The sequence below is a fragment of the Delphinapterus leucas genome, chromosome 11 (assembly GCF_059928025.1).
Source record: "Delphinapterus leucas isolate spDelLeu-1000000601 "Yukka" chromosome 11, BTC_Dleu_Yukka2, whole genome shotgun sequence".
Classification (NCBI taxonomy): Eukaryota; Metazoa; Chordata; class Mammalia; order Artiodactyla; family Monodontidae; genus Delphinapterus; species Delphinapterus leucas.
In genome coordinates, this window is record NC_143139.1 from 32,997,047 (window position 1) to 33,024,571 (window position 27,525).

At 37.7% G+C, this 27,525-nt stretch overlaps 1 protein-coding gene across 15 annotated transcripts in view; it reads left to right on the forward strand.

Annotated features, from left to right (window-relative positions):
* The window catches only part of PPHLN1 (periphilin 1), a 144,189-nt gene that overhangs the window by 29,011 nt on the left and 87,653 nt on the right, over nucleotides 1-27,525 (forward strand). The gene's annotated exons all lie outside the window — the stretch shown is intronic.

Consider the following 27,525-nt stretch of genomic DNA (forward strand, 5'->3'; position numbering starts at 1 on the left):
CATTACAAATTGTCTCCTATTAAAAAGCATCTCTCAGTTGCTTTATCTTGATCAATTAAATTCTGTTGGGAAAATGCATTTTCGAAGGACCTTGATCATTGTTAGCTTTGGTTACTTAATAGAAGCATTTGATAGAATAGTTAAAAAAAAAAGATGGACATATTTAACCAGGTTGATAGTTGTTTTTTTTAATGATTTCACTCTGGTAGTGTTGGAAGTTGTAAAAGGAGCCTTTTAAAGATCTCTTATAGACTGTCAGACAAGAACCCCAAACTCATGGAGAATGGCAAGGAGTAACTGCCACAGCTCCATAGGTGCCAGAAGTAGACAGCTGGATTCAGTGGATAAGAGCAGGGCAGTTAATTACTCATAGCACAGCAGACAGAAGGGGCATCAGCATGGCAGTATTGGTTTCCTGCCCCCAGGTCCCACAGGGTGATGTGATCGGCAGAGATGGTGGCTACGCATTGCAGCTAAGGAACCCAGAGTTAAGTGCTAGGTACCTTTTGTTGCAATCAGGAAGCAAGCCAGTCCTTTCCCAGGGAGTAAGCAGTCACATGGTAATTATGCTGTGGTCACCTTGACCTGTTGAACTGTCTCTTGACCAGTTACAGAAACTCTTCAGTATCACTGGATGGTTAGGTCTTTCAGTTTGGTATGTACGGCAGGCATGTACAAGGACGTTCAGAACTCATGGCAGACTGCCTCTCTCAAAAGAAGCAACAGAGATAATAGATGCTGAAAAATACTTTGATAAAATGTAACACTCAGTAATTATAAAAACTGTCAGCCAGCTAGGAATAGAAGAGAATTTCCTTTATTTGATAGGCATTTGCTATACTGAATGGTAAAGTTAGAAGCATTCTCCTTAAAACCAGAACAAAGCAATAATGCCTGTTTTCACTGCTTCTATTCATTATGGTAATGGTGGTCTCAACACCTTCAGTAAGACAAGAAAAATGAAGGTTAAGGGTTAGAATGAAAGAAACAAAACTATTTACAGATTGTATAATTATCTATGCAGAAAATCCAAAGGAGTCTATAAACTATAGAACTACTAGGATATTAGCAAAGTTCAGTATAATAAAATCAACTATCAGCAGCATAAATTAGACAACGTAATTTAAAAATACTATAGCAGGGACTTCCCTGGTGGCGCAGTGGTTTAGAATCTGCCTGCCAATGCAGGGGATACAGGTTTAAGCCCTGGTCCAGGAAGATCCCACATGCCACGGAGCAGCTAAGCTCATGCGCCACAACTACTGAACCTGCGCTCTAGAGCCCGCAAGCCACAACTACTGAGCCTGCATGCCACAACTACTGAAGCCCGCACGCCTAGAGCCTGTGCTCTGCAACAAGAGAAGCCACCGCAATGAGAAGTCCACACACCTCAATGAAGAGTAGCCCCGGCTCGCTGCAACTACAGAAAGCTCATGTGCAGCAACGAAGACCCAACACAGCCAAAATATATATTAATTAATTAATTAATTAATTACAAAAATACTATAGTATGAAAACTATAAGGAGTAATAAGAATAAATTTAACTGAAGTGTGTGAGACCTATTTGGATGAAATTACAAGTCATTTCTAAGGAACATTTTAAAGTCCTGAGTAAAATGAGCAGCACAGCATCCTTGGCTATGAAGAGACAGTATCACAAATATGTCATTTCTCTTCAGATTCAGGTGTGAATTCAATGTGGTTCCAGTCTAAATTCCACGTTTTTTTTTTTTTTTTTTGCATGGAAGTTGGCAAACTGATTCTAAAATTAATATGAAGAGTGAGGGGCCAAATAGCAAAAATAGTATTGAAAAACGTGTGAAGACTGAATATGCCATATATCAAAACTTATTAAAGCTGTAGTAATGTAAACAGTGAAACAGAATAGGGAATCTGGAAGCAAACCTAGATATTGAAAAACATGTGAAGACTGAATATGCCATATATCAAAATTTATTAAAGCTGTAGTAATGTAAACAGTGAAATAAAATAGGGAATCTGGAAGCAAACCTAGATATTGAAAAACATGTGAAGACTGAATATGCCATATATCAAAACTTATTAAAGCTGTAGTAATGTAAACAGTGAAATAGAATAGGGAATCTGGAAGCAAACCTAGATATGTCGAGGAATTTAGGATATTAGTAGTATTAAAAATCAAATGGGGAAAGAATGAACTTTTTAATAAATAGTACTGGGACAAACTGCTATCCACTTGGGGGAAAAAAAAATGTGAAATTGGAAGCCTGGCATGTCAACATAAATAATCTGATATAATAGAGACCTGAATATGAAAAGCAAAATTAAAAAAAAAAAAAAACACAGCTTTCGGTTAGATTAGCTAATGGTTTATATTTCTCCCTAAATAAACAGCTCTTTTGTTTTTTGAAACAGCTCTTGGATTATTTTAATTCTGTTGTTTTTCATTGTTTAAAATAAGAGTTTCTGTTTTTATCTTTTTTCTTTTTGTCTTTTTTAGCATTTTTTTCCCTGTGCCTGTGTATAATTTTACATAAATGAAGTAAAATCATATATGTGACTCCTCAGTCTTAACAGCTATATTAACAGCTTGGTGTATATTCTACTTTTCTCCATATTCATAGGCATTTGGGGTATTTGATTTTTGTTAATGAGATCGTGTTACACACACTTTTCTCTAAGTTGCTTTTCTCCTTCAGAGGCTTGTGAAAATCCCTTCGAGTTATTTGGTTTACCTTTAATTTGAATCTTTTTAGTGGCCAAGTAATGTTCCATTTTGTGGCTATACCAAATAATTTAGTTGTTCACCTATTGATGAATATTCACGCTGTTTCCAATACAAAACAGTGCTGCAATAAATCTGAGTACATAATATCTTTAAGAAACAGTACTTTGGTTTCTATGGGATAGATTGTCAAAAGTGGAGTTTCTGGGTCAAAGGGCATATATATTTTAAATTTTAATAGATGTTTCCAGTTTGCTTTCTAAAAGCCTAAAACACTTATGCTTTCATTTTAAAAATCTAATATTTTAATTCAAGTTTAATTTGTTTTTCTTTATTTTCTTTTCTTTTTTTTTGCGGTACACGGGCCTCTCACTGTTGTGGCCTCTCCCTTTGCGGAGCACAGGCTCCGGACGCGCAGGCTCAGCGGCCATGGCTCACGGGCCCAGCCGCTGAGCTACATGTGCGATCTTCCCGGACTGGGGCATGAACCCGTGTCCCCTGCATCGGCAGGCGGACTCTCAACCACTGCGCCACCAGGGAAGCCCTGTTTTTTATTTCTCATTGGTGAAGCAGTTTTTATTTTTTATTTTTTAAATCTTTATTGGAGTATAATTGATTTACAATGTTGTGTTAGTTTCAGGTGTACAGCAAAGTGAATCAATTATACATATATCCACTCTTTTTTTTTTTTCAGATTCTTTCCCCATATAGGCCATTACAGAGTATTGAATAGAGTTCCCTGTGCTATACAGCAGGTTATTAGTTATCTATTTTATATATAGTATTGTAAATGTCAATCCCAACCTCCCAATTTAACCCCCCCCCAGTCCACTGGTAACCATAAGTTTGTTTTCTACATCCGTGACTTTACTTCTGTTTTGTAAATAAGTTCATTTGTACCCTTTATTTTAGACTCCACATATAAGATTTAGATTCCACAAATATCATGATATTTGTCTTTCTGTGTCTGACTTACTTCACTCAGTATGACAGTGTCTAGGTTCATCCATGTTGCTGCAGATGGCATTATTTTGTTCTTTTTTATGGCTGAGTAATATTCCATTGTATGTATATGTACTATATCTTCTTTACCCATTCCTCTGTTGATGGACATTTAGGTTGCTTCCATGTCCTGGCTATTGTAAATAGCACTGCAGTGAACATTGGAGTGCATGTATCTTTTCGAGTTATGGTTTTCTCTGGGTACATGCCCAGGAGTGGGATTGCTGAGTCATATGGTAGTTCTATTCTTAGTTTTTTAAGGAACCTCCATACTGTTCTCCATAGTGGCTATACCAGTTTACATTCCTGCCAGCAGTGTAGGAAGATTCCCTTTTCTCCACATCCTCTCCGCATTTATTGTTTGTAGATGTTTTTGTTGATGGCCATTCTTACCCTTGTGAAGTGTTTTTCTTATTTATTAACATAAGTAAAGTTTTGAAATTTCCTTTAAGCATTGTTGTAACTGTATCCCACTGATTCAGATATGTAGCAATTTTATACTGATTCTGACATAGTATATTCTAGTTATTCTGTGATCAGAGAATGTTGCCTGTATTCTTACTCTACTGTTTGAAATTCATTGATCATTAGTTGATCAGCTTTCTTATCTGTACCATGAGCATTAAAATAAGATATTTTCTTCTTGAATTTTTTCTGGATATATACATGCATCTCAGTGTTCATAGAAGCACTATTTATAATAGCCGGGACATGGAAGCAACCCAAGTGCCCATCAACAGATGAATGAATTAAGAAGACATGGTATATATATATATACAATAGAATATTACTGAACTATAAAAAAAGAATGAAATACTGCCATTTGCAGCAACATGGATGGACCTAGAGAATATTATGCTAGGTGAAATAAGTTAGAGAAAGACAAGTGCTGTATCACTTAAATGTGGTAACTAACAAATAATACAAAGGAATGTATATACAAAACAGAAACAGATTCACTGTTATAGAAAACAAACTGGTTACCTAAAGGGAGAGGGAAGGTGGAAGGGACAAATTAGAGGTATGGGATTAACAGATACAAACTACTGTGTATCAGTATAAAACAGATAAAAAACAACTATATACTGGGTTGGCCAAAAGGTTCGTGCGGTTTTTTTCCGTAAGATGGCTGTAGTAGAACTTAGTTGTCTTTAACTTCATTCGAAACAATTTTGTTAGATTGTATGTGACCGCTGTCATATCAGCGTGCATTAAAAAAAAAGACATCAAAATTGGTGAATTTTTATGTAGCCATTTTAATACTGAAGATGGAAGAAAAAAAGCAACATTTTTGGCATATTATGCTTTATTATTTCAAGAAAGGTGAAAACACAACTGAAACGCAAAAAAGATTTATGCAGTATATGGAGAAGGTGCTGTGACTGATAGAACATGTCAAAAGTGGTTTGGGAAGTTTCGTGTTTGAGATTTCTCGCTGGACGATGCTCCACTCGCGGGTAGACCATTTGAAGTTGATAGCGATCAAATTGAGACATTAATTGAGAACAATCAACATTATACCACATGGGAGATAGCCGACATACTCAAAATATCCAAATCAAGCATTGAAAATCAATTGCACCAGCTTGGCTATGTTAATCACTTTGATATTTGGGTTCCACATAAGCAAAACGAGAAAAACCTCCTTGACCATATTTCCTCATGCGATTCTCTACTTAAACGTAATGAAAACGTTCTGTTTTTAAAACAAATTGTGTCGGGCAATGAAAAGTGGATACTGTACAACAATGTGGAGCAAGAGATCATGGGGCAAGTGAAATGAACCACCACCAACCACACCAAAGGCCGGTCTTCATCAAAGAAGGTGATGTTGTGTATATGGTGGGATTATGAGCTCCTTCTGGAAAACCAAACGATTAATTCCAACAAGTACTACTCCCAGTTAGACCAACTGAAAGCAGCACTTGACAAAAAGCATCTGGAATTAGCCAACAGAAAATGCATAATCTTCCATCAGGATAACACAAGAACGCATGTTTCTTTAATGACCAAGCAAAAACTTACAGTTTGGCTGGGAAGTTCCGATTCATCTGCCATATTCACCAGACGTTGCACCTTCAGATTTCCATTTATTTTGGTCTTTACAAAATTCTCTTAATGGACAAAATTTCAGTTCCCTGGAAGACTGTAAAAGGCACCTGGAACAGTTCTTTGCTCAAAAAGATAAAAAGTTTTGGGAAGATGGAATTATGAAGTTGCCTGAAAAATGGCAGAAGGTAGTGAAACAAAAAGGTGAATACGTTGTTCAATAAAGTTCTTGGTGAAAATGAAAAATGTGTCTTTTATTTTTACTTAAAAACCGAAGGCACTTTTTGGCCAGCCCAATACTATATAGCATAGGGAATTATACCCATTATCTTGAAGTAACCTGTAATGGAATATAAACTGCAAAAATACTGAATCACTGTGCTGCACACCTGAAACTAACACAATATTGTAAATCAACTATACTTCAACTTTAAAAAAGGATTAAGTGATTTTACACATACAATGCATATTTTACCATGCCTGTCACATAGTAATCATTTAATAAATGTTAACTGTGGAAAAAAAGCAAGGTATATTCTCTTTTCAGGGTATAGAGTTAATTCTATATGGTATATTCATTCATTTGGTAAGTGTTTACTATGTCAGGTACTCTTCTAGCCTCTGGAGACAATAAGCTCCTACTTTCACGAAGCCTACATTTTACTGTAGATTACAGATAGTAAACAGATAAAAAACAAAACATAATTTTTATGAAGAAAAATAAAACAGGGTAGTGGAGTAGAAAGTGCTTCTACTTCAGCACCTTCCTGTACCTTCACTTGATGTCTGGATGTCTTCAGTAACATTTCACATTTTACACTATCACAAAAACTATAGCTTTTACTGGCTGGCATCTTTCTGGAGCTTCTACCTAAAAGACTTTGTGAGTGGAAAATAGCTGTTGTTCTAGGGGGAAAAAATTACTGCATTGTAAACCAGACAGAGAGTAGTTGTGTATTTTTGTAAGAGAATAATGTTCTGAGCAATTAGGAGAACCATGCTAGTCAGTGTTTTTGTTTTTGTCAGTGGGGTATACATAATAATTCCTTATTGTGGGAAGGAAATATTAGAACATTTAAAATATTTCATTTGAAACAGTTTTTAAAATTTAAAGAAGTTGCAAGAATAATTCAAAGAATTCCTGTAATCCTTCACCAGAGACCCCATTAATGTCTCCAACACTGCCTCAGTAATGCACTTTATAGCAGAAAGACCTATCTGACCTCATGGGTCATGTTTTTGTAGACTTCCTTAATCTGGAACAGTTTCTCAGTCTTTCCTTGATTTTTATGGCTGTTTTTGGCAAAATGAATACAGGACAGACATTTTATAGAATGTTTCTCAATTTGGGTTTTTCTATTGTTTCTTCGTGATTAGATCCAGGTTATGCATTTTTGTCTGATGCAGTTTCTGAAGTGATGCTGTGTTCTTTGTATTGCATCCTGTTAGGTTGCACATGTTGTTGATTTGTCTCCTTATTAGTATTGTTGTCTTTTATCACTTGATTAAGATGCGGCCTGTGAAATTTCTTCACTGTGAAGTTAGCCTCCTCAAAGTTAGTGTTTGTGGGGAGATACTTTGAAAGTATGTGATTATGCCATTCTTCATCCCACTTTCACCCCCTAGTTTTAGCATCCATTGATGTTTCTTGCCTGAATTAATTATTAATGAGATGCTTTTAAATGGGTGATTCTGTAATTAGGTGCTTCTTTCTATATTTATTATGCAGGCATTCTGTTGTGAGAAGAGCTTTCTCTTCTCTCCACCAGCCCCTTTACAAAACAAACAAAACTTTGTTCTTTGTGGTATAATCTGTTGCCACTATTATTTTGATGCCCAAATTTGGCCAGTGTGAATCCCTTCAAAGTAACTTCTGTGTTTTCTTTTAAAAATATTTTGTTGTGGTAGAATATATATGACATAAAATATGCCATTGTAACCATTTTCAGTTATACAATTCACTGGCATTAATTACATTTACAGTGTTGTACAACCATCTCCACTATTTCCAAAACTTTTTTTTTTTTTTTTTGCGGTACGCGGGCCTCTCACTGTTGCGGAGCTGCGGATGCGCAGGCTCAACGGCCATGCCTCACGGGCCTAGCCGCTCCGCGGCATGTGGGATCTTCCCGGACTGGGGCACGAACCCATGTCCCCTGCATCAGCAGGCGGACTCTCAACCACTGCGCCACCAGAGAAGCCCTGGATACTGTCCACTTTTGATGTACAAAATTTTTAAATTTGATAAAATCTAATGTATCTATTTTTCCTTTTGTTGCTAATGTTTTTGTGTCATGTAAGAATTTATTGCCAAATTAAGATGACCTGTGTTGTTTTGACTTATCTACCTCATTTTTTGATTATTTCTGCTGAAAGATGTTCATGGTCCTTTTTATACTTTCCCTGTCCTGACCCTAAAATCAGCAATTTCTCTAAGGAACACAGGTTCTCTTTAGTGGAGAGTGGTTTTTTATAACCAAGATCTGAACACTAGGTGCGTGCATGTATGCACGCACACACACACACACTCACACGCACGCACCTTTACATCTGTATTTATTTTTATACAGTATTTACATATATGAGTTCATGGCAGTATCTTTTCCATATTTTACCCTGCTTCTTCATCAGTGAGAAACCTGGCTTCCATCTGTTGGTAGAGACAGTCCTCCATGGGTCTCTTGCACTCCTACACATCTGGCCAAGTTACACCAGGAGTGCAAGGCCCTGATTACTTTTTATCCATATTATTTCTCAGAGCTGAGTGTGTAGTGAGCAAGCACTCTTGAAGGATAAGGTAATATCACCCTTTGTGTCAAAGAGCAGTCTTGCTTATTGCTTGGGGTAAAAATAGTGGTTTTTTACTTGGGTTCCCCAAGTTCAGTGTTCCTCAGTTATGAACCAAACCCATGACATGTGCATCCACCTGGGCTCATATCATATCATCCCTGTGGGACTTGGGACCTGGGGAAACTGACACAAATGTGCCAGCGCTTATGTTGTTTGCTATGCTGATGTATTAAGTACTTTGTCTCTGACCCAAGAGTCTTGTGTCTTCTGCGGGCATCCATGAAACAGTAACAGTCTAACTCATTAGCTTGTAAATAGAGTAAAATCTGACCTCAGACCTGAAACCAGCACCCTCAATATATTTGCTTACATTCCTGTACATAGTTAATCCTCTGACCCTGTCGGTCTTTCTTCTCATACTCCCCAGCACCTTCCTTTTGCAGATTGCCATCACTGGCTGCTACTGGGGTGCCTTGCTTTCACACCATCTTCCACAGGTCTGTTACTGGCAGTGGAACGTTCTGTTTTATGTGTTTCATATTGTAGCACATTACGTACTTTATAAATCTAGCATGTGTGTGTGTGTGTGTATTAGTGGTTTATATTCAAATATGTTTTATTAATGGGACTGTGGAATCACTGGAAGCAACTGGATGAAATAACAGCTAACAGAGGAAAAGAGAATGTATCAAGTTTTCTATCATCCTCATGCAACAACCCCCACCCCCGGCTTGTCACTTTCTTCTTTTTTTTAATATCTTTATTGGAGTATAATTGCTTTACAATGTTGTGTTAGTTTCTTCTGTACAACAAGGTCAATCAGCTATATGTATACATATGTCCCCATATCCCCTCCCTCACTTTCTTATTTAATAGAGCCACATACCTGGTAATTTGTCTACATTTCAAGTATATCATTGCCTACTAATCTTGGTTCTGTATTTACTCAGTGATTATATTATCTATTTGTTCAAAACACACTTGTAGATGAAATTCAGAATATGTTAGGATTTTTTTCATTTTGTATTCAAGGAACATGTCATGCTTTATTAATTTAGATAGAATGAGGTTATTTTTAACAGTCACTTTTCCCCCTGTACTTATGAGGTCTTATAATAAACCTTAGGATGGAATTTATTTAAAGTACTAAATAATATCTAAAAATATGGAACAAGAGTGTCACCAAGTGGTCAGTATACTTTATTTTTAAATACTGTATTTTTTTCCTGCATTCACATACGGAAAATTTTGATTTAGTTAAGTATTTCATACATATTGATTTTTTTAAAAGAGCAGATTTAATTTTATTATAGCTATTTTATCTTCTTAGGTGATAATCTGTTTGATGGAGAAAAATGCTGTATAATATCTTTTTTAAAAAAAATTAGTTAATTAATTAATTTATTTATGGCTGTGTTGGGTCTTCGTTTCTGTGTGAGGGCTTTCTCCAGTTGCGGCAAGCGGGGGCCACTCTTAATCGCGGTGCTCCGGCCTCTCACTTTCGCGGCCTCTCCCGTTGCGGAGCACAGGCTCCAAACGCGCAGGCTCAGTAGTTGTGGCTCACGGGCCTAGCTGCTCTGTGGCATGTGGGATCTCCCCAGACCAGGGCTCGAACCCATGTCCCCCGCATTGGCAGGCAGACTCCCAAACACTGTGCCACCAGGGAAGCCCCATCTTTTTCTATTTAGTTCAGGGGTACAAATGTTTATTGAGTGTTTACTGTGTGTAGGCTACTGTGTTTGTATCACTGACTTACAGTCTAGGTAGTGAAATAGATACACAAGTACATAGCATAATATAATATGTGCTGAAGTTTCATCAAGTGCTGAAGACAAATAAGCACTTATCCTGTACTGAGGTTTTATTAAAAGTTTCTGGTAGGGGTGGATAATTTGAACAGAACCTGAAGGAAAAGTAAGAGTTAATCAGAAAAAGAGTAACAGGGACCATATTCCTGCAAAGGGAAGAGCATGAGCAAAGCTGTGTAAAGCATGATGTGTAGAGCTATTAATAGGTGATTATGTAAGAGCTGGGGAACTGTGGATTAAACTATAACTAAGAAGTCTGGGGCTTCCCTGGTGGCACAGTGGTTGAGAGTCTGCTTGCCGATGCAGGAGACACAGGTTCGTGCCCCGATCCGGGAAGATCCCACATGCTGCGGAGCAGCTGGGCCCGTGAGCCATGGCCGCTGAGCCTGCGCGTCTGGAGCCTGTGCTCCGCAACGGGAGAGGCCACAACAGTGAGAGGCCCGCGTACCGCAAAAAAAAAAAAAAAAAAAAAGAAGTCTGGGTTTTATTCTGTTAACTGCAGGGAACTACTGAAAAATTTTAGCTTGGTAGAAAGGGGGGGGCTACAGTAACACAGGTTGTAGCTTGTCTTCAGTGTAGGGGATGACTTTTAAAGATGGCACTAGGGCTTCCCTGGTGGCGCAGTGGTTAAGAATCCGCCTGCCAATGAGGGGACACGGGTTCGAGCCCTGGTCCAGGAAGATCTCACATGCTGCGGAGCAACTAAGCTCGTGCGCCACAACTGCTGAGCCTGTGCTCCAGAGCCCGCAAGCCACAACTCTTGAAGCCCGGGCGCCTAGAGCCCGTGCCCTGCAACAAGAGAAGCCACGCAATGAGAAGCCCACACACCGTAGCGAAGAGTAGCCACTGCTCACCGCAACTAGAGAAAGCCTGCACACAGCAGCAGAGACCCAATGCAGCCAAGAATAAATAAAAAAAAAAATAAAGATGGCACTAGAGATAGAATAAGAAACCATGAATATCTTAATTGGAGAAAGGGAGTTAGGGGTGGAGGAAAAGGGTTAAATTTGATAAATGCTTAGGAAGTGAAAAATCAGCAAGATGTGGTTGTTGGATGTGGGAATAAAGAAGAGGGGAATATCTGGAGTCCGGGCGGCGTCCGGCATGGGAGCCGGGGGACCACGATGGTAAAGAAGTGGAAAGGCCGCGTTGTGATCGACTCAGACACGGAAGACAACGACAGCGATGAGAACCTGTATCAGGGGACACAGGTTCGATCCCTGGTCCGGGAAGATCCCACATGGCGGAGCAACTAAGCCCGTGCGCCACAACTACTGAGCCTACGCTCTAGAGCCTGAGGGCCACAACTACTGAAGCCCGCGTGCCACAACTACTAAAGCCCGTGCGCCTAGAGCCCATGCTCCGCAACAAGAGAAGCCACCGCAACGAGAAGCCCGCGCACCGCAACCAAGAGTAGTCGCCGCTCGCTGCAACTAGAGAAAGCCCACGCACAGCAATGAAGACCCAATGCAGCCAAAAATCAATAAATTAAATAAATAAATTTATTTAAAATAAGAAAAAAGGGGAATATCTGGATTTTTTGTTTGTTTACTGTGTGTGTAATAATACCATTATCTGAGATTGGCAGTATAGGAGGAATGGTTTCAAGGGAGGAGCTGCATTCAAAATTGAGGTTGTCCAAGGAGAAGGTATAGTTAGACAAGAGCAGTGGACTAAGGTCAGAACCGTAGGGAACACTTTTACGGAAGTGGTGGAAAATAAAGCTTTTTAAAACGATATTATGGGTCACCGATGTCTAATGCAACTGAGTATTTCAGTGATATAAAGATTAAAATATCTCTTGGGTTTGGCAGTGTCAGGATGAATGGCATGTGAAGGGGCTAGATTCAGCCTGGGTGGATAACTTTTTAAAAAATACTTAACTGGGATGGAAAGTAGGCAGTGTTGTTAGCTGGAGAAGGACACTGGCTAAAGGGAGATCACCTAAAAACCTTTTTTTAGCTGATCAGTAATTTGAGCATATTTATAGGTTGAAGGGAAAGAGAGGTTGAAGATACAAGACAGAAAAGGGAAAACTGATGAAGCAGGTGAATGAGGACGAGGATGAACACCACTGATAGAAGGGCTAACTTTTTTTTTTTTTTTAGGTAGCTGTGGTGTGGCATCCTGACAGATAGTTCTGTTATTTTAACTAACTTTTATTGGAGTATAGTTGATTTACAATGTTGTGTTAACTTCTGCTGTACAGCAAAGAGAATCAGTTATACATATATCCACTCTTTTAGGTTCTTTTCCATTATAGGTCATTACAGAGTTTGAGTGGAGTTCCCTGTGCTATACAGTAGGTTCTTACTAGTTATCTGTTTTATATATAGTAGTGTGTATATGTTAATCCCAATCTTCCAATTTAAGAAGGTCTAACTTTTAATGGTGGGGAGGAGAGAGTTATATAGCAAGAAAGGAAGGACAAAATTAGGGGTGGGCAGGTGAAGGCAAATTGGGGGAGACGGGTGTGGGCTAGCAGCTGAGGTAGTTCATGCCTAAAGATTGCTGTATTTTTCAGTATGTAAGGTAACTCATTGAGAGTGAAAAGTTTGGTGCTAGGTTAAAGGACTTGGGGAGAATTATCAACATATAGAATACTTGCTGGCATGAATGGGAGATTGGGCTCACTAATGATAAATAAAAATATTACTAGTGGAGTTGAAGGCACAGTGGAAGTCAGAGACCATGTATCCAAAGGGGGACCAATCTGTAGGCTTGTGTAATTTCTCTAGGATATGGCAACCCAACTGTATCAGTGAAAAAAATCACAGATTTTGGAATTAACTCAGGCTTTGGGTTGCCTTAGACGATGTATCAGAATTGCCAGGAGGGAAAGTTAGTGGTTTTCATAAAGTATTTCAAACACTAATTTAGGCTGGAAGCACAATAAGAATGGGGTTCATGGATTGCTAGGAAATATAGGAGACTTAAGGTATCCATGAGGTGTAGGTGGAGTTATTGTAGGAGTGAGAAAACTGAAGGATAAGACATTGTGATAAGAATGCAGTATTGGATTCTGATGAAGAGCACCTCTGGGTAATAAGGGGCAAGGTTTTGGATTTCAGGGAGTGCCTAAGTATTGTGAAGGGGTAGGAGGTGGTCAAGGAATTGCTACCGTGCTCCACAGATGATCCACATGAATTCTGAAAGTCACTCATGATGTGGATAGGATATGTTACAGTGCAGACTGTGTCATTGAGTTAAGGCTTTAGGAAATGTGGGAAAATTCCCAGAAGGCTGGTAATATAGGCAATGTGGGGTTACAGTGGGAAGCCGTTACTTTAAATAAGGAGTTGTCAGGCGCTTTCTCCCTTTTCTTAGAGGATGGAGGATTTAGAACATAATCCTGTGCCCCATATACCTCAGGAGCTTGAGGTAAAGTCATCAATGTGCACTTATTACTCAGGAGTTTGAGGGGAGATAGTATTTGTGTTCTATTGCCAGGTTTCAGTTAAAGGAAGTTGGAGGGATTGGTTTATGAAGAAGCTGATATGAAAACATTACAAGATTGACTCAGATTACTATACTTTTGTTACGTGAGTGAAACAAATACAGTTATTAAGCATAAAGTACTTGTAATACTTACAGGTGAGTAGTTAACATATTTGTTTATCTGTGGTAATAATGCCCCTATCAATGGCAGTAACTCATGTGCCTACGGTGGCCAGTTAGGGAATGTAAACAAATGCCAAGGGTCAGATTGGAGCAGCTGCTACCTGGTACCAGCTGATCTTTGCTGTTTAATAACATAAGGCCACTGTGGCCTGCTTCAAAAGAAGTCAGAAATCCAGATTTTTAAAAAATGTTAGATCTCTTGATTTTTCAGTGTTCACAGCTAATTAAAACGAGGGTTTGTGATCTCTGGAGTAGGGCAATAATCTGGGACTCCAAAATGAAGAGCATGTAAAAGCAGCTGTCTCATAATGGCGTTTCTCAATCCTGGCTGTACTCTGAATTAGGTGTAAAGCTTTTTTTTAAAAAAAAAATACTCCATAATTCCTGGTCCTCACACTTGGTGATCTGATGTAATTGGTCTTGGGTGGAACCTGTGCATCAGTATTTTTAAAAAGCTCATCAGATGTTCTAATGTGAAGCTAGACTTGAGAACCGTTGATCTAATAGGTAGTGTGGCTCGACAACAGTCTAGAAACTGCGGGATCATGTTAACAGTGACTTCTTGGCACCTTCTCTCATTTGTGCTAACTTCATCTTGAATCTTTTATTTTTGACAGCAGTTATTCCCTTTGCTTATGTTTCTAAAACTTGTGTTCATAAGAATTGCTTAGGAGCTCATTAAAAATGAAGATTACCAGTCTTCATCTCAAGAGATTCTGATTCAGTAAATGGAGCCTTAGAATCTGAATCTTCTGTATTTTTCACAGGCCCCCTGGATGATTGTGATGCAGAGGGTCTGAGGACTGAAGTTTGAGAATCTCTGACCTGTACTGTCTGTTGCCGATGGCAGACAAATCTGTATCTCTGGCCTTGGCTTGTTTTCTGAGCTCAACATTTCCACATCCAACTGCCTATTAGACACATTTTCACTTGGGAATCCCAGACTTTTCATTGAAAGCTTTTAATTTCATCATTCTTGAAAAGACTTCAACCTCTTCTTCACACATCTTAGGCATGTAGGTAGACTACTTTTCCCAGCCTTCCTTCCAGCTAGGTGTGGCCATGTAACTATTTATCTCCAGAATAATGTGAGTAGGAGTTCTGTTTCTACACATATTCTTCCACACGCATTTACCTTTTCCCATGTTGCAGGGTGGACCCTGTAATGCAATGGCAGCAGGCATGTGACCTTGGAAGCCACATGTTGAAATAGCAGAGTGGTCAGCCAGGGTTCTTAGATGATGCTTGGAGCAGAGTCTCTCACCTTGGAAGGCCTGCCCCAGACTGTTTCTTGGTGGTTAGATAGACTTCTTTTGTGTAATGACTCAACGTTACATTTTTTGGTATTTTTGTTATAGCAAATTAGGAACGTTTTTCCTTAATAACGTTAGGCACTGTTTTAGGTGTCAGTGATCAAATTGTGAATAACACAGAAAAGATCTATATTCTAGCTGGGAGATCTCAGCCCATATCTCATTCCCAGATTACTTTTAACTGTAAAGAAGTGGTTTTGTGGAAAGAACTCTGCACTGGGTCCCCAAACTTCTCATCTCAACTCTGGTATAAGACAGTTACTTGATTTTGGGGTAGTATAGAATAAAAAGTAATGTGGGAAATCCCTTAGCTTAAGTAACAGTACCCCTCGTTCTCTTGTTCCACATTTAAAAACAGATATTTGAGGTCTGCACTTAACTTATTCTTAACCCTGCTCTACTAGTTACCAAGCTGCTTTCTCTAAATGATTCCTGAAAATTTAATTCCTTTTTGAAGTTCTTGTTGACAAGAAATGAAGTAGCCAGTATTTTGTGTGAAGTATTTCTGAGTGTTGAATGTGGGAAGGAAAGAAAGATGAGGTCCTGAATAAGAAGTAAAATGCTTTCTTTCTCCCCCTTGTTCCCTCCCATTGTATCTTTGCCTGATTTTTACTCTTAACCAGTAAACATACATCTGCTGAAACTGAGAGGTTGATCACAATTTGTCCAGCTTGGTGTGAGGGGTGGAATTAGTTTGGGGGTGTATATTAACAGGTGAGAATCCTGAACTTTTTAAGTCTGCTTTTGAAACCAGCATTCAAGGTAATTATAGTGTCGATTGTCCCAGGTTCACATTTTGAGAAACAGTGCCTTATAGCATGTTAGTTCTTCCCATCTTCCATTCTCTAGGTGACTTTGCCCCCTATATATATATGTCCAGCATTATGGCTGAAATGTTTGTGACACAGCCAAAGATGCTGTCCTAGCTCTCAAGTTATATACTTTTTTGATAATAAAAATGATCAGTTCTGTTAAATATATGGTTTTTTGGGGGAGGCCTCATAGTAAGCATTCTAGTTGTACTTATATTTCTTCTCTTTTTTGATTGGATTCGTTATATATGTTGATATCCTCGTTTTCAACATAGCTAGAAACTTTAGAGTTTGAAGGCTTTTGATGTAAGTTTTCTTTGTGCAGTAAATGGAACTTCGTCTTACTTGCAGTGCAGAGTTACACCCTGTGAATTATGGAATGACAATTAAAATGTGCTCAGGTTCCCAGTATCATGTTGCTGTGTTTAGCATGCTTCAGGGGCATCTTTAAACAAAATTCTTTCTTAAAATGAGGATGATACTTGCACAAAGAAAATTATACTAGTTGATATTAATTGAATTTTATAGCTAATCATGAGTGTTGGGACAAGGGTTTGTACTTTAAAAGAAAAAAGTATGAATAAAGCTGTGATACTTATTCAATCGATTCTTTTAACTTTTTTTGGACAAACTAATGATAAACTATAGAGATTTTATGTTTTGCATTTTAAGTACTAAATGACAGTTGTATATGTGGGTTTGTTTTAATTTGTACCATTCTTCAGGAGACAGTTCTGTATTTAAGAATGTTTAACTTAAAAAAAAAAAAAGAATGTTTAACTTAAATTTATTTTACTTACATGATTTTAAATACTTAGATTTTCTTGTTAAAATGGGATTTTTACATCTGAAATAATTTTAAGGAATCTTAATTAGTGATCAAGAAGACAGAAATCTCTAAGTATTTCAAATAGAGGGTTAGTCATTAGCAGCTCAGGGTCAACCTAAGGGAAAATAGGTCATATGAAGCCAGGCTAGTCTACTTCCAGTTCACCCTGCTCATTGTGTAACCCTTAGGAAGATCTTTATATCCTAATTCTGTGAAGCCATCAGAATTATTTCTCAGCTTTTCATCCTCTCAACTACTGCTTCTGAAATTGGCAGATATATAAAAGCAAAAGCAGCCCAAAAAAGACAGGCTCAGCAATCTGGGCTTCCTACTTCTCTTGTGCTTTGGATCCATAGTTCTTTACTATGTTTTTAGCTCTCTGATGGCTCTGAGCAGATTATTAAAAAACAAATCTTTTGTCCAGTTTCTCTAGATTTTTTTCAGCAGTCAAGTTAGAATTATTTAGTTCCCCATTTTTGGATGTAGAAGTATTTCTTAAATGTAGTAGTGGTATTTTATTGAAGTAGCAAAAATCGAGGTGAGCCTTGAAATAATGGTATCTTTAGGTCAAACTCTATGAAACAGAAATATTTAAAAAATGATATGTCAAAGATTTTATTAGTAGAAAATATCTATTAAATATATGGTACAGAGTAAAACCATGAGTGAGTTTACAGAAATTCAAGCTGTTAAAGCAAGGGCAATGGAAGACTTAACATTTTTCTGTTAATACTTATTTTGTGGGCTTCCCTGGTGGCGCAGTGGTTGAGAGTCCGCCTGCCGATGCAGGGAACACGGGTTCGTGCCCCGGTCCGGGAAGATCCCACATGCCGTGGAGCGGCTAGGCCCGTGAGGCATGGCCGTTGAGCCTGCGCGTCCGCAGCTCCACAACAGGAGAGGCCACAACAGTGAGAGGCCCGCGTACCGCAAAAAAAAAAAAAAAAAAAAATTATTTTGTGTTTGCTTATTCCTTAGTCATTTGATAACATTTAGCTGCATACATACAGTAGCAGGCACCAAAGATTTAAGAAAAACTATGGGAGACAAAAAAAAACTTTAAATTTTATGTTTTGTTATAAAGGATTATTTTTTTAAATGTTTTATCTGTAAAAGATTGTCTTCGAATCTGTGCACTATTCTGCATGTCAGGTGAAGAGAATCATATTTGGAAATAATGTTGAAGGTTAAGAATTGCTTTGTTAAGGTATAGCATTTTTCTGAATAATGGAAAAATAAATAGCAGCAAAATATAAGTTGGATTATTTCTTGGTCAAGACATATTATAAGGTTTGCCTTTGCAGAGAGAATATCCTGAGGTGGAGGAAGCTAATCATGTTTTACTGATTTCTTGGTGATCCTCTGAGATTACCTGACACCACATTGGTAGTTGAAGTTGACAAGGCTGCCTTCTCTTGGGTTTGGCGAGTAATGCTATGCTGTTCGGGTGTTTGAAATGAATCTTTAAAATATAATAATGATTTTTAGATAGTAGTTGGTCTTACAATTTGTTTTCCCTTAAAATAAATATTAAAAATGAAAATTCTTTTCTCGAAGATGAAAGTTCTGTTTGCTTTCTTATTTTTTATTTTTATTTTTGGCAGTTCGCGGGCCTCTCACTGTTGTGGCCTCCCCCGTTGCGGAGCACAGGCTCCGGACACGCAGGCTTAGCGGCCATGGCTCACGGACCTAGCTGCTCCGCTGCATGTGGGATCTTCCCGGACCAGGGCACGAACCCGCGTCCCCCGCATTGGCAGGCAGACTCTCAACCACTGCGCCACCAGGGAAGCCCCTTTTTGCTTTCTTTAAAAAATCCCTTCACATCATTTTAAGTGATAAGGAGCTAAATTTTTATATATCACATTTTTAGAGGAAAATAAACACCTTTCTTTTTTTTTGCTGCGTTGGGTCTTCGTTGCTGCGTACAGGCTTTCTCTAGTTGCGGCGATCGGGGGCTACTCTTCGTTGCAGTGCTTGGGCTTCTCATAGCAGTGGCTTCTCTTGTGGAGCACCGGCCCTAGAGTGCATGGGCTTCAGTAGTTGTGGCTTGCGGGCACTAGAGTGCAGGCTCAGTAGTTGTGGTGCACGGGCTTGTTGGCTCTGCGGCATGTGGGATCTTCCCGGACCAGGGATCGAACCTGTGTCCCCTGCATTGGCAGATGGATTCTTAACCACTGCGCCACCAGGGAAGTCCCAATAGCTTTCTTTTTCATAGACACTTATTAGAGCATAAAACATACATAAAGAACACAAATCAAGGTGTATAGCTCAGTGTTAACCGAAAGTGTAACCACATCCAGGTTAAGAAATAGAACATTACTTGCATCCCAGAAGCTTCTTCATGCTCCTATTCATAACTCCTATAGGGTTATTTTCTTCTTCCTCTCCAAAGGTGATCATTATTCTGACATAAAGCCATCTTAATAGTCAATGAGAATAATTACAGTCGTTGTGACTTGCAAAACTTTTTGTCAATACATTACACTCTTTCAATAGAAATGTATAGGGAAGTAAAATAAATGGTAAAACTAATATTCATTTAATACACTGTAATTTATAACATTAGAAACATTGAGAGTTTGAGTTTTATTTCTTTGTAAAAGAACTTATCAAGAGTAGTTTGAACAGTGTTTGTCTTCTTCTTGAAGCAAGCATCTTTTTTATGCCTTGGTGAATGGTCATACGTACTCCATTCTGAGTTTGGATCAGTTTCCGACATTTTATCCTTTGCATTTTCATTGTTGTGAAATTTCTCTAAGAGTTCCTTTAATGTGAATTTTTTTGTTAGCCTCACTTCCTCTGGGACATCTTCATCCTTTTTGTCACAGTCCCTTTTGTTGTTTGCCTTCAATAAGCTTGCCTTCACCAATTTCCTGAGGCTGTATATCTTGAAGGCAATATTGTCAACATTCCTATGGTCACATGTTTCTTCGGTAACTCCATTTATGTTCAATTTGAATTCCCCTCCTACCATTGTCACTTCTTTGTTTCTTGGCTGCACTTTTGTCTTTGTTGACTAATTCTCTTTCAATTATCCATTTTTATAAAATATCACGTGGGTTTATCACTGGGAACAAGAAGGCAACAAAACTACATGCTTTGTTGTCTGTGTATGAACTGAGTAACAGATGCACCGTGATTAATCCAAAAGCCTTTGAAAAATGCAGTGCGATTCGTCACTGATGATGTGCATTTGCTAGTCCTGTGGTGATTTGCGGACTGAGAGCTAGCAGCTTTGCACCCATTTATATTCCCATCCGCAACACATGTGAATTTCAGTTGTTTCACATCCTTGTCAACACTTAGTATTTTCAGTGGTTTTTTTAAAATTTGAGTTAATAAGTATGAATACTTATTATGAATTATGTAGGCATTATTCCTCTTAATCCATCATTCCCATTTTATAGATGACGAAACAGGCACAGAGAAGTTAAGTAACTGTCACACCTCTCCCATGGTAACCAAATGATGAAGCCAGGATTTGAACCCTGGCAGACTTGTTCCAGAGTCTGTGCTCTTAACTATTGGACTGTATATAAATTAAAGATTGAAAATAGAGTAGAAAATACTTTACTTGAAAATGTAACATATAATTTGAATGTTTAGAAGAGTTGAAGGAATTTTAATACTTGAAGTTAGGTATGTTATAAAGTAACATTTTAGAATTGTTAAGTGGTTCCAAGAAAGCTTTAGAATGTTTCTTCTTATTTCTTAAACTGATAGATTAAATTTGAGTGTGTGTGTGTGTGTGTGTGTGTGCCCGTGTGGGTGCATGCACGTGTGTCTGTCTCAGGATTTCTGAACTTTGACACTATTGGCATTTTGAGCTGGGCAGTTTTTTATTGAGGGGGGTCTGTCCTGTTTATTGTAGGTTGTTTAGCAGCACCCCTGACCTTTACCCACTAGATGCTAGTAGTATCCCCCTGTTGTGACAGTAAAAAATGTCATGTCTTCAGATATTGCCACATGTCCTGCTTGGAGCAAAATCACTGTCACTTGAGAACCATCAATATACTAAGGAGCCTCACTTAATAGAATCCTTTTTTATCCTTGCATATATTTTGACTGTTTTTCATATTCATAATTTGGATAAGTAGGGTTTTTTTGCATTTAGAGTATCAGATTCTCAGAGCAGTAATAATAGTGGTACTCCTCACTTGAGTACATTAAGCATCAGGAAACTGTTTCTAGAGGTTGCTTTTCCTCTTTGAAGTATAATTACAGCTACTTAATTACTGTGGAGAATATTAGCTATCCAGATTTCTTTTTGGATTGGAAGGTTGGTGTTGGAGGGAGGTGGCTTTGAGTAATGGCAGATCAATTTTTAAAATCTAAAATAGGGAACTTAGAATATTGACATCACAAAATATTTAGTTACATAAGTTTTTCATAATAGTCAAACTGATTTACTAAATAATTGTGAAATATTTGGTCTTCCACTTGATAAATAGGAACTATCAATCAATGAAATGAAAGAAAAAAAAGCTTAACAACTAATTTCTAATTAAATAAAAATAAAAAATTAAAACTTACATTATGAAGTACTACAGTCACATTATAGAAATCATCTGAAAAGAAAGGAAAAAATTCCTTGATTTTACTAGGAATAAGTTTACAGATGAAAGCACTGTTGACTTTCTGTTGAATTACATGCTTTAAAAACTCATTGCACTCTCACATTACATTTTATGCCAAAGAAATAGGAGTCAGTGAAAGGGTTTTGTTTAGGTATAAGGTAAAAGATACAAGGTTGCTCAATTTGTCTTTGCCATATTATCTTAATTTAAAGAAAAAAAGAACAAAACAGCTAAGCCCTTGTAGTATATCCATTTTTACCTAAGTCTGGCATAAATTATAGTGGAAGACAAAAATTTAAGAAAATTAAGACTCAGTTGTGTCATAAAACTAATATGACGTGCACCAGTGATATATATTAAGACACCCATCTTATTTATGGATTACTGGATTGTTTTGATAACCGTGACTTTTTTCTCAAAGAAACTCTTCTGGTTGACATTTGAAACCAAGTGCAAACTAAATTAAGCAGGTGTTACGCCAAGAAAAAGAAGGAATTCAAAGTATTGTGTAGCATTTTGTAACTTTAGATTGAGCCTAGAAAAAGTGAGATTTGTACAGAATATAAATAGAGGAAGAGAGAAAGGAAACTTGTTATTTAAAGATAAGAAAGGCATTCTGACAGTCAGTGTGGACCTTGAAGTCTAACTCTGTTTTATGGACTAGAGTAGTATTTTTAGGACCAGTAAATCCCTAGCAATTTCCAGCCCAACCCAAATTGTGTATTATGATGAGGCTTATATATCCCACCCTAGTTTTCACTATTGGATGGGATCATTTGCCTATTTGATAGGAAAAAATTAAAATAACTTGAGTTATATTAAATATTTAGTGAGATGATACATTTGTCTTTCATTGATTTATCTTCATATCCTTCGTCTACTTTTTATTGGTGTTTTCATCTTGTTCAAAGGTTTGTCAACATTCATTAAATTATTAAAGACTAACATTTAAGATTGCCATCAGATGTTGGAATTTTCCCTCTTAATTGGAAATTTGCTTTAAATCTAATTACATTTTCAACTTTAGGCTCTTTTTTTGTATGTAGTTTAAACTTGGTATTTTGATACACAGTGGTTTCTTCCTGTAGACTTATAATTATTTAGTATCTTTTAAATATATAGATATATATATATAGAGAGAGAGAGAGACAGACAGACAGACAGACAGAGAGACAGGTCTTTTTCTCCTATCCCTTCCTTCCAAACATTTAGCTTTTTAGTCAGCCTGAATTTGTCATGGTATGTGTTAAAGGAAAGAGAATCTATCACCCTCTTCCCCACATTGTCTCAAAGTTAGGTAAAATATTTTATAACTTGAGGATCCATGTGTTTGGGGGAAGGTTAAAAATAAGATAACGGATAATGAAAAGACTAAAGCTTACAACTATAGTCATAGATACCATATTCATCGCAAAGTTGCTGTGCTTAAAGGAGTTAGGAAGTAAATTAAGATCAAAGGCCATACATGAGCAGATGAACTAATTTTTGGGTCTGTGTCTTCCTGCAGAGAATGCTCTGAGAAGTGTCACTGTAAATAAAGGTGTTTAATTTTATTAAACTCAGTGTTTCCCACAGTTGTGGCTTAGTATTTTGTGGAACATATTTTGAGAAAGGCTTTTTTATATTATAAGTAAATAAATATTAAATTTTTATATTTACAATTACATTATAAACATATAAAGTCAGGTCTCTGGTAGAAAATATGAATCAGCCAAAACATACTTCTATCATTATGTAATGAATTTGCTCTCCAAAATACAATTAAACTTCTAAAGCATAAAAATCTTGAGATATTTGCAAGGGGTAGGGTGAAAAAAATCCCCATACTTTTCTTTGTGTTCTGTGAGAAAAAGGAAGCTATAGGTAAACTTTTTATTCTTTAATAAATTGTGTTTGGAAACCTTCAGGAAGTACATACTTGACATTGGGATCAGCAAATTATAACTCATGGGCCAAATCTGACAAGCTGTCTATTTTTGTAAATAAAGTTTTATTGGAACACAGCCACACACATTGGTTTACATATCATCTGTGGCTGCTGTTGTGTTAGAGTAGAGTGTTGAGGAGTTGTGATGGAGACCATATAGCCCACAAAACCTAAAATATTTGTAGTTGGACCTTTAAGCAAATGTTTGTTGACCCCTAGTCTAGCGAATGGCTATTCTGCCTACTTTTCACTTTATATGTGTTTCATCTGTGTACAGAACTCCATAACTGCCATTCTTTACATTGAATTATCCACAGTTCATCTTCTGTAAAGCAAATTGCTTAGGAAGTCAAGTGGAAGTCTTGTTCTGGAGGTTTTATTATTTTGAGTAGGTTTTAAACTCTTACAAACATGTAAGATTTCATAGTTTTTCTGAAAGACAAAGCTATCAAGCGGTTGTATTGGCACGCTTAGCTAATTTCTTGAATAAGCCTTTATACTGATTTGATGGAAATCATAGTGGGGTAATACTGTCAATAGAATTAGCTAACATCTATTGAGTGCTGTGTACCAGGCCCTGTTCTAAGTGCTTTGCATATAATATCTCATTTACTCCTTGCAGCTGTAAGTAGGTACTGTTATTATCCCCACCTTGTAGATGATGAAATTAAGGCATAAGGAGGTTAAGTAACTTGTTCAAGGTCATGGAGTCAGTAGTTACTTTGGGAGGGGCTTTTAGTACTTAGGAGGCTAGTTCACAGAGGGCCTTAAAAGTCTCTTTCCTTCCTCTACTACTTATGCTTCTGTTAAGTCCTATACATAGGGCTAGTATTATATTTGAAATGTAGGTGCTGTATAATTCTGTAAACGCCAAGAAAACTCTCTGACTCATCATTGTGTCCTTGGCACCAACATATGATGCCTTCACAGAGCAGTTAGAGTGATCATTGTAAATGTACATCACATCTCTCTACTGCCTCATTCTTTGTTGGGTTCCATCCCCTCTGTTATATCTCTGCTCAGATATTACCTTCTCAGAGATGTTCTTCCTGATCATCCCGTCAAAAATAACCTCCCTCACATCTACCTTTCTTTAAACTGTCTGTCAATCTGAAATGTTGTATTTATATGTCTTCTCCATTGCCCAATGAGGGCAAAGACTTGGTCTTTTAGTATCAAAGTAGAGTGGATATATTTTCTCTTGTTCTTTCCATCCATTTTCTGCAACAGGAGCCTAACTTCCAAGCGTTGAAACCACTTACCTCCCAACTCACTTGCCTCCTAATTCCTTGATTCTTGAGATGAGTTCTGGGCATACTTCTTGCTCCTTATTACCTCCTCCAAGCCACAGTTCCAGTGTCGTCTCTGAACTTCTCCATTTGTACCACCTGTCCTCATCTTTGTACTCTTTGATGAATTTCCAGGACCCCACTTCTTGTTCCTGGATTATTATAGTTTCTGGCATATAGTCTTCTCCTCCATCCCTCCCTGTCCTGATTTGATGATGCTTTTAATTAACACCAGTTCTTTCTTGTGTTTTCAACTCTTTAGCTCTCCACTGGCATGGTCAAACCCTACAATCATCATCCCTGGAAAATGTTCTGCCTCTATCATTAGCCCTGAGTTTCTGTTTTTGACTTAAAGATACCATATTTATATGTACACAGCTCTTAGACGTTAGTCTAGTTCAGTCCTTCTCAAAGTTTCCTGTGCATCAGAATCACCTGGAGAGCCTTGTTAAAGCCTGGAATCCTTGGTCTCACTCCCAGAGATTCTGATTCAGTAGGTGTGGTTTGATGCCCTGAATTTGAATTTCTGTCACCTTCCCAAGGTAATGCTGATGAAGGTCTGGGGACCTGCATTTTGAGGAACACTGCTCAAATGAATACATTCCCCCAAAGGACAGATACTTTCCACTCTGCCTTAAGTGTCTGTTCATGTCCTTACTTTCTTTACCTTCTATTAATGACATCTAGAATTATGTTACTGAGGTAAAGGACTTCTGAAGAGAGATTTCTCATATTTTTTCTTCTTGAAATGAAAATTTTCCTCTTTATCCTTTTTGTGTTCTTCTCTTCTTGCCTTCAGTGCTATTCTCTTCTACTTAAGTTCCTTTGTCCCATTTTTTCCTGGTGATTTTTGGCTCCTTTTTCAGTTACCATTTTTGTGTCTTGGTTTATCAGGTTCTCCATCTATAGGAAATTAGCCTTTTCCCCCCAACTTCCAAATATGACCAAGTAAGCCCCTTTCCTCAGAGTATTGTCCCAATTCTCTTCCTTCTTCCCTCTGCCAAACTTTTTTTTTAGAAGAAAAGTAATAGTTTAACTCCGTTAGTAGATAGGTCGTAATTTCTTATAGTCTGATTTGGTTTCCAAAGTTTTACTGGACAGCCCACTCACTGGTCATGTGACTCTTAGGTTTTAAATATGAAGATCTGTTCCAGCCTCTGCAGTATTTGATATTAACTACATTTTCCCTTTTCAAAAATTTCTTCCTTTGTTTTTTAGTTACTGCTTTTTTAAGTTTTCACTGTTCTGACTGCTTCTCTTCTTGTTTGCATAATATCCTTTAATCCTTCTCTACTTTTTCTTGAAGGTTGGAATGCTTTTCCCACCATCTAAATCTGTGCTGTTCATATGGGAGCCACTAGCTGAATGTGCCTGTTGAGCACTTAAAATGTGGCCAGTTCAGACTGAGATATTGTGTAAGTGTAAAATACACACTGGATTTTCAAGCTGTAAGATGAAAGGGAGAATATAAACTATCTCACTAAATTTTTTAATATTGATTACATGTTGCTAATATTTTAGATATATTGGGTTAAGTAAAATATTGCTAAAATTAATTTCACCTGTTTCTCTTTACTTTTGAAATATGACTACATCATCTGTGCCTTGATTATATTTCTCTTAGACAATATTGATCTAAATTTCACCTTTGCTTAAAGACTCCTTGGTCAGTTTTTCATCTATTAATATGTATATATGTCTCTTCTAAATTACAGTACCAGCTTTTTGGAACATTTACTCCCCATCCCCCCAATTAGATATTAAGCTTCATCAGAGCCAGAGTAATTCCTCATAGTGCCTTTCATATATTGGGACATAGATATATAGATATGAAAAAATATGTATACATACACACATGAATAAATGACTTGGCTAATATTACCACTTTATCAAAGTAGTACCATATACTTATGGTAGATGATGCCTATGGCGATGTTTTTGTTTAATCTGATGGTCAGTAGGAGATGTTGATGTGAAGGAGAGGAGAGACGTTGCTCTGCTCTGAGATGTTGAAATCTGACATGCACTTCCCCCATGTGTATCTAGCCACCCCAAGCCACTCTGATAGCTCTGAACTGTGCTGTTGTGATTTTACTGCCATCTGGTGTCAGGATTAGGAAACTGTAGTTCAGTATTTCATCTTTCCATTCCCTCCAGAGAAAATAGGCAGTCTTTCCTCTGAATGTGGGCCTGTTCTTCTCCATTTCCTGAGTAAGTTATCAGGAAGAGCTCATTTACTTTCGCTGTATGAAACCTTTATTCTCCTTCTTGGAGCACTCTTTCATTGCCTTCCCTGATAACTTACTTACCTGTACCTCATGTTTCTGTGGCCACTCTATTCTCAGCCCATTTCCTTCTCAGTGTGGCAGTTTTCTAACCCTAGATTCTGGGCCTTCTGCACTTTTTATCCTTTGTTTTCATCTATACCCAAGGCTTTTAAATACTTCCTGTTTACAGACAAATTTATAGTTATAGCCAAAAATCTCTTCTGATATTATCACCAGTATCTGTTGTTGCCTACCAAGATATTACATGAGCATCTCAAATATAGCACTGTCAAGTCTAAATGTGGATCTCCCACCCTGTCCCTATTTCTCAGATCTATTTTTCTTATTTCAGTAATCCATCGTGGCCAGAATTCTGGGTATCATCTTGTCATCCACCATCTCTCACACTCATTAGTCAAACATTTACCTTGTCTCGTTGAGTCTACAAAACTGCACTCTTGTGCATGTTGAATTTGTGACCCTTCCGCTGCTCCCGCCTTATCTAAGTCACCACTGTCTCTTGCTTGGACTAAGTAGAC